The sequence below is a fragment of the Gymnoscopelus braueri genome, assembly GCF_963280865.1.
Source record: "Gymnoscopelus braueri genome assembly, chromosome: 1".
In the NCBI taxonomy this organism is placed as follows: Eukaryota; Metazoa; Chordata; class Actinopteri; order Myctophiformes; family Myctophidae; genus Gymnoscopelus; species Gymnoscopelus braueri.
Genome location: NC_137603.1, coordinates 24,455,917 through 24,463,674, shown reverse-complemented (window position 1 = coordinate 24,463,674; position 7,758 = coordinate 24,455,917).

Sequence of the window (7,758 nt, the reverse complement as noted above, 5' to 3'; positions counted from 1 at the left end):
ACACACGCACGCACGCACGCACGCACGCACGCACACACACACACACACACACACACACACACACACACACACACACCCACGGTGAGCTTCAAAACCCATGATATTAGGATTGCAGACTGAGCGTGCTTACTCAATGAGCTATCGAGGTCACTGGCTAGAAATGGTTTTGGAACTTATTTGACCTCTTAGTATACGTCATGATTGCTTTATGACTCCGTCCTATAGTTTTCATGTAATCACATACTGTAGGCTACAGCTCCGGTTTACGAAGAGGTTCAAATCCAGCCTCTGGTTTCTTCTTTTATCATTCACTTCCAGGAAGTCGTGGGCTAAAACTCAAACATTCTCAAACGTTTTAACTTCAAGGACTCCCATAACTCTGAGAGTGTAGAAATGGAATCCAGCCAGAGGCCGTTTGCTGCATGTCATCTCCTCTCTCTCTGCCTTTCTCTGTTCACTGTCCTTCTATCAAAATTAATGAAGCAGAAACGCTGCAATACTTTTTTCAATACAAGCAATACACATTCAAATTCACTTCATTAAAAACCATGAAAGTATGAATCATTAATAAACAACACATCCAAAACATGGTGTAGTAATACTCTTGTATGACAGACATGCCCTTATTTTAGCAGCGAAAGCATTTGCTTGTAACTGTCACTCTCTCCCGGATGAGTTTTCAGGTCTCAAAGACAAGCTGAACTTGTCTCGAGGTTCTCGTCGGCTCCATCTGTCTTGTTTTGCTTTTAAGATTTGATGTGCTTGGCCACCTCTTCTTCATACTCTACATGCTCCCTCTTGGACAGATCGTTCACCGGCGCCACAGCCTCCCGTTGCACTGCTATGCAGACAACACGCAGCTCTACCTCCCCTCCAAAACCATCGGTGCTACACCCACTCCACCCTCACTACCCACCTGCATGACTAAACTCTGGACGTATACTAATCGATTGGTTATTAGCTCAGGTGATTCTATTTATGACTCCCTTCTTTTGCCATGTAAAACCCTAGTGCATGACAATGTGTTCACATCTACTTCCGTGTTTAAATTCCTGATGAAGATCTATCTACTGAGATCGAAACATTGAATAAGCAGCAATAAAAAAAGTGGAGCTGAGAACCAGTGTGCAGATTTTTTTTAAAGAGATGGTGCCATGGTTTTGCACTTTTTCTGTTTTTCATGTGTCTATGAGGTTGATATAACTTCATTAAGCCCCCTGGTGGTGTTTTTATGGTGTTTTATGTCTTCTCTGACTATTTTGAGTTTCTACCATGGAGGCTGAAACCTTGAGGGTCAAACGTGCCAAAAGAAAAACAGCCCTTTAGTGACATTGTAAAAATATACCCTCCCCCTCATTATCATAACACAACAGGTGTGGGCATGAGGAGGAGGAGGGACTAGGACAGGTGGGTGGTGCTAAGGTGGTGGAGGAGGTGCTAAGGTGAGAACCAGGTATACTTAATGAACTGGAGCTTGTCCACATAAAAACATAATTTTAACAATTTATGTACACTTTTTTGAAAAAAATCTTCCTCCTAGTATAACCATAATACCTGATGATTATGTTTTCGGGGGGGGGGGGGGGGGGGGGGATCACTGAAAATCACGGCACCCCGTCTTTAATATATTGGCCTCTATAGAGTGCACCTCCAAAAGCCCAGATCCACAGATGCAAAAAGTTGCACCGTATGTTATAGAAATAGAAGCCCCCCAACACCCAGCTTCCTCGCACTCTGACGGCTGCAACCCATGACTTACAGTACACAGCCCTGGCTAGGCAACCCAGCCTGGTGGAGATATGCACCATTTTCTAGTTATTAATATAATAATTATTATTATTATGGAAGACATATCCTCTTCTTGATGATGACACAGAAAGACACACTTTGACACACCGCGTAAGAATATTGTCTGTTGTACTTTGGCATGGCTAAGACGCATTATTAAAATGCAGTATTAATGGGGTAGACAGACGAGAGAGGTAGAGAAGGAGAGAGAGAGACGGGGAGGCAGAGCGAGAAGCTTTGTTCTCTTATGAGTTCATTCATCCAAATCCCAGGCTGCCAGCCTCGTCCCTCCCCACCTGTCTTCTTCACCAGTGTGCATCCTTACCTCCGTCAGAGAGTGTGTATGTGTGAGTGTCTGTGTGTATGCTCTTCCTGTGAGGCTCCTTCTCTGTCTGCCCCCCGCCCCCTCCCCTTCTCTATTTGATTGGACTGAGTGCTGCTTTAGTCAATGTGTGTGTTTTGCTCATGCTCGCTGAAAACGTATATAACATTATATACTTATTTTTCAGCACCAAGCGCTGCGGTCGTAGCCCATAGTCCCAGATAGGCTGTGTTACAGTAGACCACCCCCCTTCTTCTAGTCTTTCCACAGATGATGCTCGGCAGGGCAACCCATCCTAAAGGTGTCAGCTTTTTGCCACAGACAATTAAACTGAGCTCTGCTCTCCGCAAGCTGTCCACTGCCAGGCTTACATGCAAGCGTGTGTGAGACCAAGAGCCAGAGAGTGGGCAGGGTCTATGGTTTGGCAGCCTGATCTCCAGAGAATACCGTAACATTGCACGGAACTAGTGCACTTCATTCCGTGGATAGTCGCCTCGGAACTCCCAAATTGCGTGCATATGTACGGCGAGTCCCACGGTGGGCGTAACCAGTCGCAACACGGAAAAACCCGGAAGCAGAGCAGTCCGCACAATAAAATTTACGATTCTGTGCCTATCGGTACATAACTCAAACGGCGCTGAGTAGGCACAGGCGAATGTCCCACCGTTCAGGACGGCAACTCGGTCGCCTTAGCTCCCTCGGTGGTCCTTCACGGGATGACAATTCGCCTGTGACTGCGCGCCTCCGAAATGGTTTTGTCACAAAGGCAGCGCCGTACCATATGCACGCAATTCGGGAGTTCCGAGGCGGCTATCCACGGAATGAAGTGCACTCGTTCCGTGCAATGTTACGGTAATCTCTGGAGATCGGGTTGCAGCAGGTTTGGAACCAGCGAGTGACTGCAAAGAGAAGATTCTAAGTGCTAAATTATTAGCAGTTAGCGGCTCGTGCTAGCGGAGCGGCATCACACCCCCATCCCCCCCCCCCACACACACACACACACACACAACCACTTAACTCTTAACTCTTAACTTACGTAGGTGCATGCACGCACACACGCACGCACGCACGCACACACGCACGCATGCACGCACGCACGCACGCACGCACGCACGCACGCACGCACGCACGCACGCACGCACGCACGCACGCACACACATACATATACATATACATACACACAAACCAAGGACGGTGAATAGACATTATATCCACAGGGGTGAGGTTCAAATACCACTCAACCTCACAGGGGAGACTGGTGACCTTTACCGCAGCAGCACAGCCTGTCCCTTCCTTCACACCACGTCACATTACCTCCTCCTCCTCCTCCTCCTCCTCCTTCCACCCTCCCGCCTCCCCTGTCACTTTCTCCTCCATCACTCCTCTCATTCGTGTAACCCTTATCACCCCCCCATCTCTCTCTCTCTCTCTCCCCCTAGAGATCTCTGTTCATCCCTCCGTTCCGTTCCTTGCCCCAAATCACCCCCCTCAGTCTCCACGCCTCTCGGGACATCTTTCCTCTCATTTGAGCTCCTCTGACAGCCAGTGAGACTTCGTCATCCTCCCATCAGTCTCATCTGCGTCAAACGCGCTTAGTGGGCGCTCATTCACCGCCTCGTCACCACCGTCGACGGCGAGCGAACTACAACAAACAAATGAGAAATAACCCAAGAATGCACAACGCACAACATGTGGCCCCCAGCATTGATGATGCCATGTTAATTTCACTCTGAGAACGTAAAAAGTGTAACTCTCAGGGTTAACCACTTAAACCCCATATGGGTAACCGGAGTCCCTGTCTTTTCTGTTTTCTGTTGCGTCTGTTGCGTCGCGTTGTGAGCTTGTCGATCGGCTATTTTCAGCGAAAGCTTTCCCCACAATACCGATGCTGGGGTTTAAGTGCTTAAATGAATACTTTGTAAGTCAGTATCCCCTGCCTGCCTGTATGTGTTCGACCATCCAGATCACGCACAACCAAAACAGGATGTGACAGACGCGTGCCCGTGTGTTCTGATTCACAATGGGTTCCCCGCTGAGAGAACCACAGAGGCCGGACCAGAAGAAGAACAACGCACTAAAGCCACAGGAAGATGTTGGGCTGCCTCAGAAATGAACCTTTCCTCTGGTAAGAATGTCCCTCAGTCTCTCTCTGTCTCCCTGTCCCTGTTGGTCTTGAACTGCAAAACGACTCATTGTGTCGCTTGCCGACACGAGCAGATCTACAAGCTTGTGAGCTTACACCAAGCAACACTGTCGTACCATGGATTATAAATAGAGCTTAAGGAGGAGAGAGAGAGTGGCAAGGGAAGACATAGAGAGAGACGGAGAAATAAGGAGAGAAAGGGACAGAAAGAGAGGGAGGTTTGACTGCTGGAAAGATGGAGGGAGTAAAGGATGGGGCTGATAGTGGGGGGTGAGCACCACCTGGTAGTCCTTTACAACCAAGGAAAAAGCCTAGAGAAATGATAATAAAATAGAAGGAAGCCAGAGTGCCTTCTGTTCCTGACAGGAACTGTGTGCGTGCCCTGCGTGAGGTGTGTGTGTGTGTGTGTGTGTGTGTGTGTGTGTGTGTGTGTGTGTGTGTGTGTGTGTGTGTGTGTGTGTGTGTGTGTGTGTGTGTGTGTGTGTGTGTGTGTGTGTGTGTGTGTGTGTGTGTGTGTGTGTGTGTGTGTGTGCATGTGATGAATAATTCATGGATGTTCATTAGGCAGAGAGAGTGAAAGTGTGAGTGAGTGATTGCGTGTGTGTGTGTGTGTGTGTGTGTGTGTGTGTGTGCGTGTGCCGAGCGCGCATGCACGCGTGCCCGCCCTGCATGTGTTTGTGCATTTGTGTGTACGTACGTACACCCTTCCCCGCTCTGCGCCACGTCGCCTGCCTGCCTTGTGGCTGCCATCTGGCTTCACGCCATCAGAGTGCCAGCCTCTAAAGTCCCTGCCCCTACCAACATGGCAGTAGGGGAGACAGGGAGGAGAGAGAGAGGGCGTGGAGATGGGAGATGGGTGGTTGAGTGTCTACAATGATGACACGCATCAAATCTAATTCAGTGTACTGACTCACCTTACTTGCATATGAATGAGGCAGTGCCTGGAAGCAAAGGCGTACTGTATACTGTTAATGGTGTTCTACTATATACTGTATGGTTCAGGCTTGGGTTAGGCATATGCAGTACCGCTGGAATGAAGACAGGTACAGCAGACAGGTTGATGTTTGGTCCATGGCAACACTGTTGTAGATTATTTTTTATAGTTTTGAGTCCACAACATGAGATTTACATGTTATACTGTGTTATGACATATGTTGCCGTGCCGTGCTGGGCTGTGTTGTGCTGTTTTTTTTACAGACCCATAGTCTTACTTTCTCACATAGACAATGACAAAATAGCATTTGATAAGGTCTTTAATTGAATAAATATTACTGTCAACGAGGACGTGCCCTGGCGGAGAACAAAACGGGCCCACTGGGACTTCCCGTCAGTGTGCGGGGGGGGGGGGGGGGGGGGGATGGATGACAACATGGCCGGCCTCACGTGAACCATATAGACAGACAGACAGACAGACAGACAGACAGACAGACAGACGGTGGAGAGGGTGAAAAATAGCGGACCAGTACAAAGGCAACTCAGGTCCAGTTTACAAAGTCTAGAGGGTTCAAGTGGTTACATTTGCACCCTGATAAACTTTAGCGTCTCGAAAAAACAACTCGCAGCTACTGTGTTTGCCAGCCGTGTTTCATCCATGCTTGACATGCCGAGTTCTTTCATTAGCATGGTCGCTTGCCGTGACAGTTCAGCGCACAGTGGAACTAAAGCCATATTTTACATAATAGGGAATATTTGCTTGCGCTGAGTGGTCAGCTACCATCTGCCATATTTGAGTGAAAACATGGCAGTTCACCAATTTATCACCCTCTCAAATAAATAGATAAATAAATTAACATACTGTGTACACACACACACACACGCGCACGCACGCACGCACACACACACACACACACACACACACACACACACACACACACACACACACACACACACACACACACACACACACACACACACACGTGTGTCTGCGACAGGTGTATACTGTACCTGTGCAGCATTATACTACAGACCTCTCTACCCATGCACGTGGAGAGTGTCTATGATACTATGATGTATAATTCATGTGTTTTATCAGTACACTGAATGTGATAAATATCTACCGTGCTATTTAGGTGAGTGCCCTACAGTATGTAAATAACCTAGATTCAGACCAGAAGGGATGTTGTGTTGCGTTGTGTTGTGTTGTGTTGTGAGAGCAGATGTTTTATTGGGTTTATCCAGTATGCAGTGGACAAAATGCACACAAATAGAAGTCTTATAGGTCGTGGGCCGTGGATTAACATGTTCATGTACTGTATGTATAGTATGTGTGTGTGTGTGTGTGTGTGTGTGTGTGTGTGTGTGTGTGTGTGTGTGTGTGTGTGTGTACATATCAACAACACGATAGGCTCTGAAATGGAAATATGACAGGTGTGTGCGTGCGTGTGTGTGTGTGTGTGTGTGTGTGTGTGTGTGTGTGTGTGTGTGTGTGTGTGTGTGTGTGTGTGTGTGTGTGTGTGTGTGTGTGTGTGTGTGTGTGTGTGTGTGTGTGTGTGTGTGTGTGTGTGTGTGTGTGTGTGTGTGTGTGTGTGTCCGTCCATCTGGAGGGGTTGTCTGGGCCACAGTAATCTGGCACAGCAATCTCCCACTGTAATCATCTCGGCGCTCAGCAGGTGGTCCGGCAGTCGGCTGAGGAGGAAAAGTTTCAGCATATTTTCACTCATCCAGCTGGTCCCTGCAGGCATATAGAAATGTGTATAATGTGTATAAACCTATTTACACATTATTCATAGGCTATATTAAACACTCACTACGCATTACAGTATGAATGCATTAACCACTTTCAACCTGATCTTCCTGTTTCGGGCATGTCATTACAGGCACATATTTTCCAAAAAAACAAATACTTCAAGTTAAAATTTTTATTTTATTTCAACATGTATCTATTCATGTATTTTAATAGTGAAAATAGCTGATCTAGTGTAACGGATATACAATATATACTGTATATTCCTTTTTGATTATTGATTATTGATTATTGATTCATTATTCATTTGGTATTCATATTACTTCAGTTATATTATGACTATATGTCTGAATGTAATGTCATAGCAAGGAAAGTAAATGAGGCTGATAATTTGTCTTGTGAGTTTAGTAGACCCTCTGTGTACAGTACAGTTATTAAGCAGCTATCCCTCTGTAAGCAAGCAGCAGCCTCATGCAGCAAGCTTTAGTAGCTATTCTGCTGTAGGCAAGAGGCAGACCCATACAGCAAGACGACAAGTTACAAGGTCTTTATAAACACTTGGAGAATGTGTCTCGTTTCAGGCGTCAGTATTCTGGCTAAGGCAGTGAGTATATGGCCTCGGCGTTGCTGTATACTGTTGCAGAATACAATGGAACACATTTCATAATCGGTCAGAAGAGACCGTCCATTCTCAGGCACTGCAGAACACATCTTTTTGGTCGGACAGAGGAATGTCAGTCCTCAGAAATATGTATCCTTGTAGAATTCTGCATTTAAGCTCCACCGACTTTCAGTTCGCCATCAGACTCCCGTTGCCTTCCG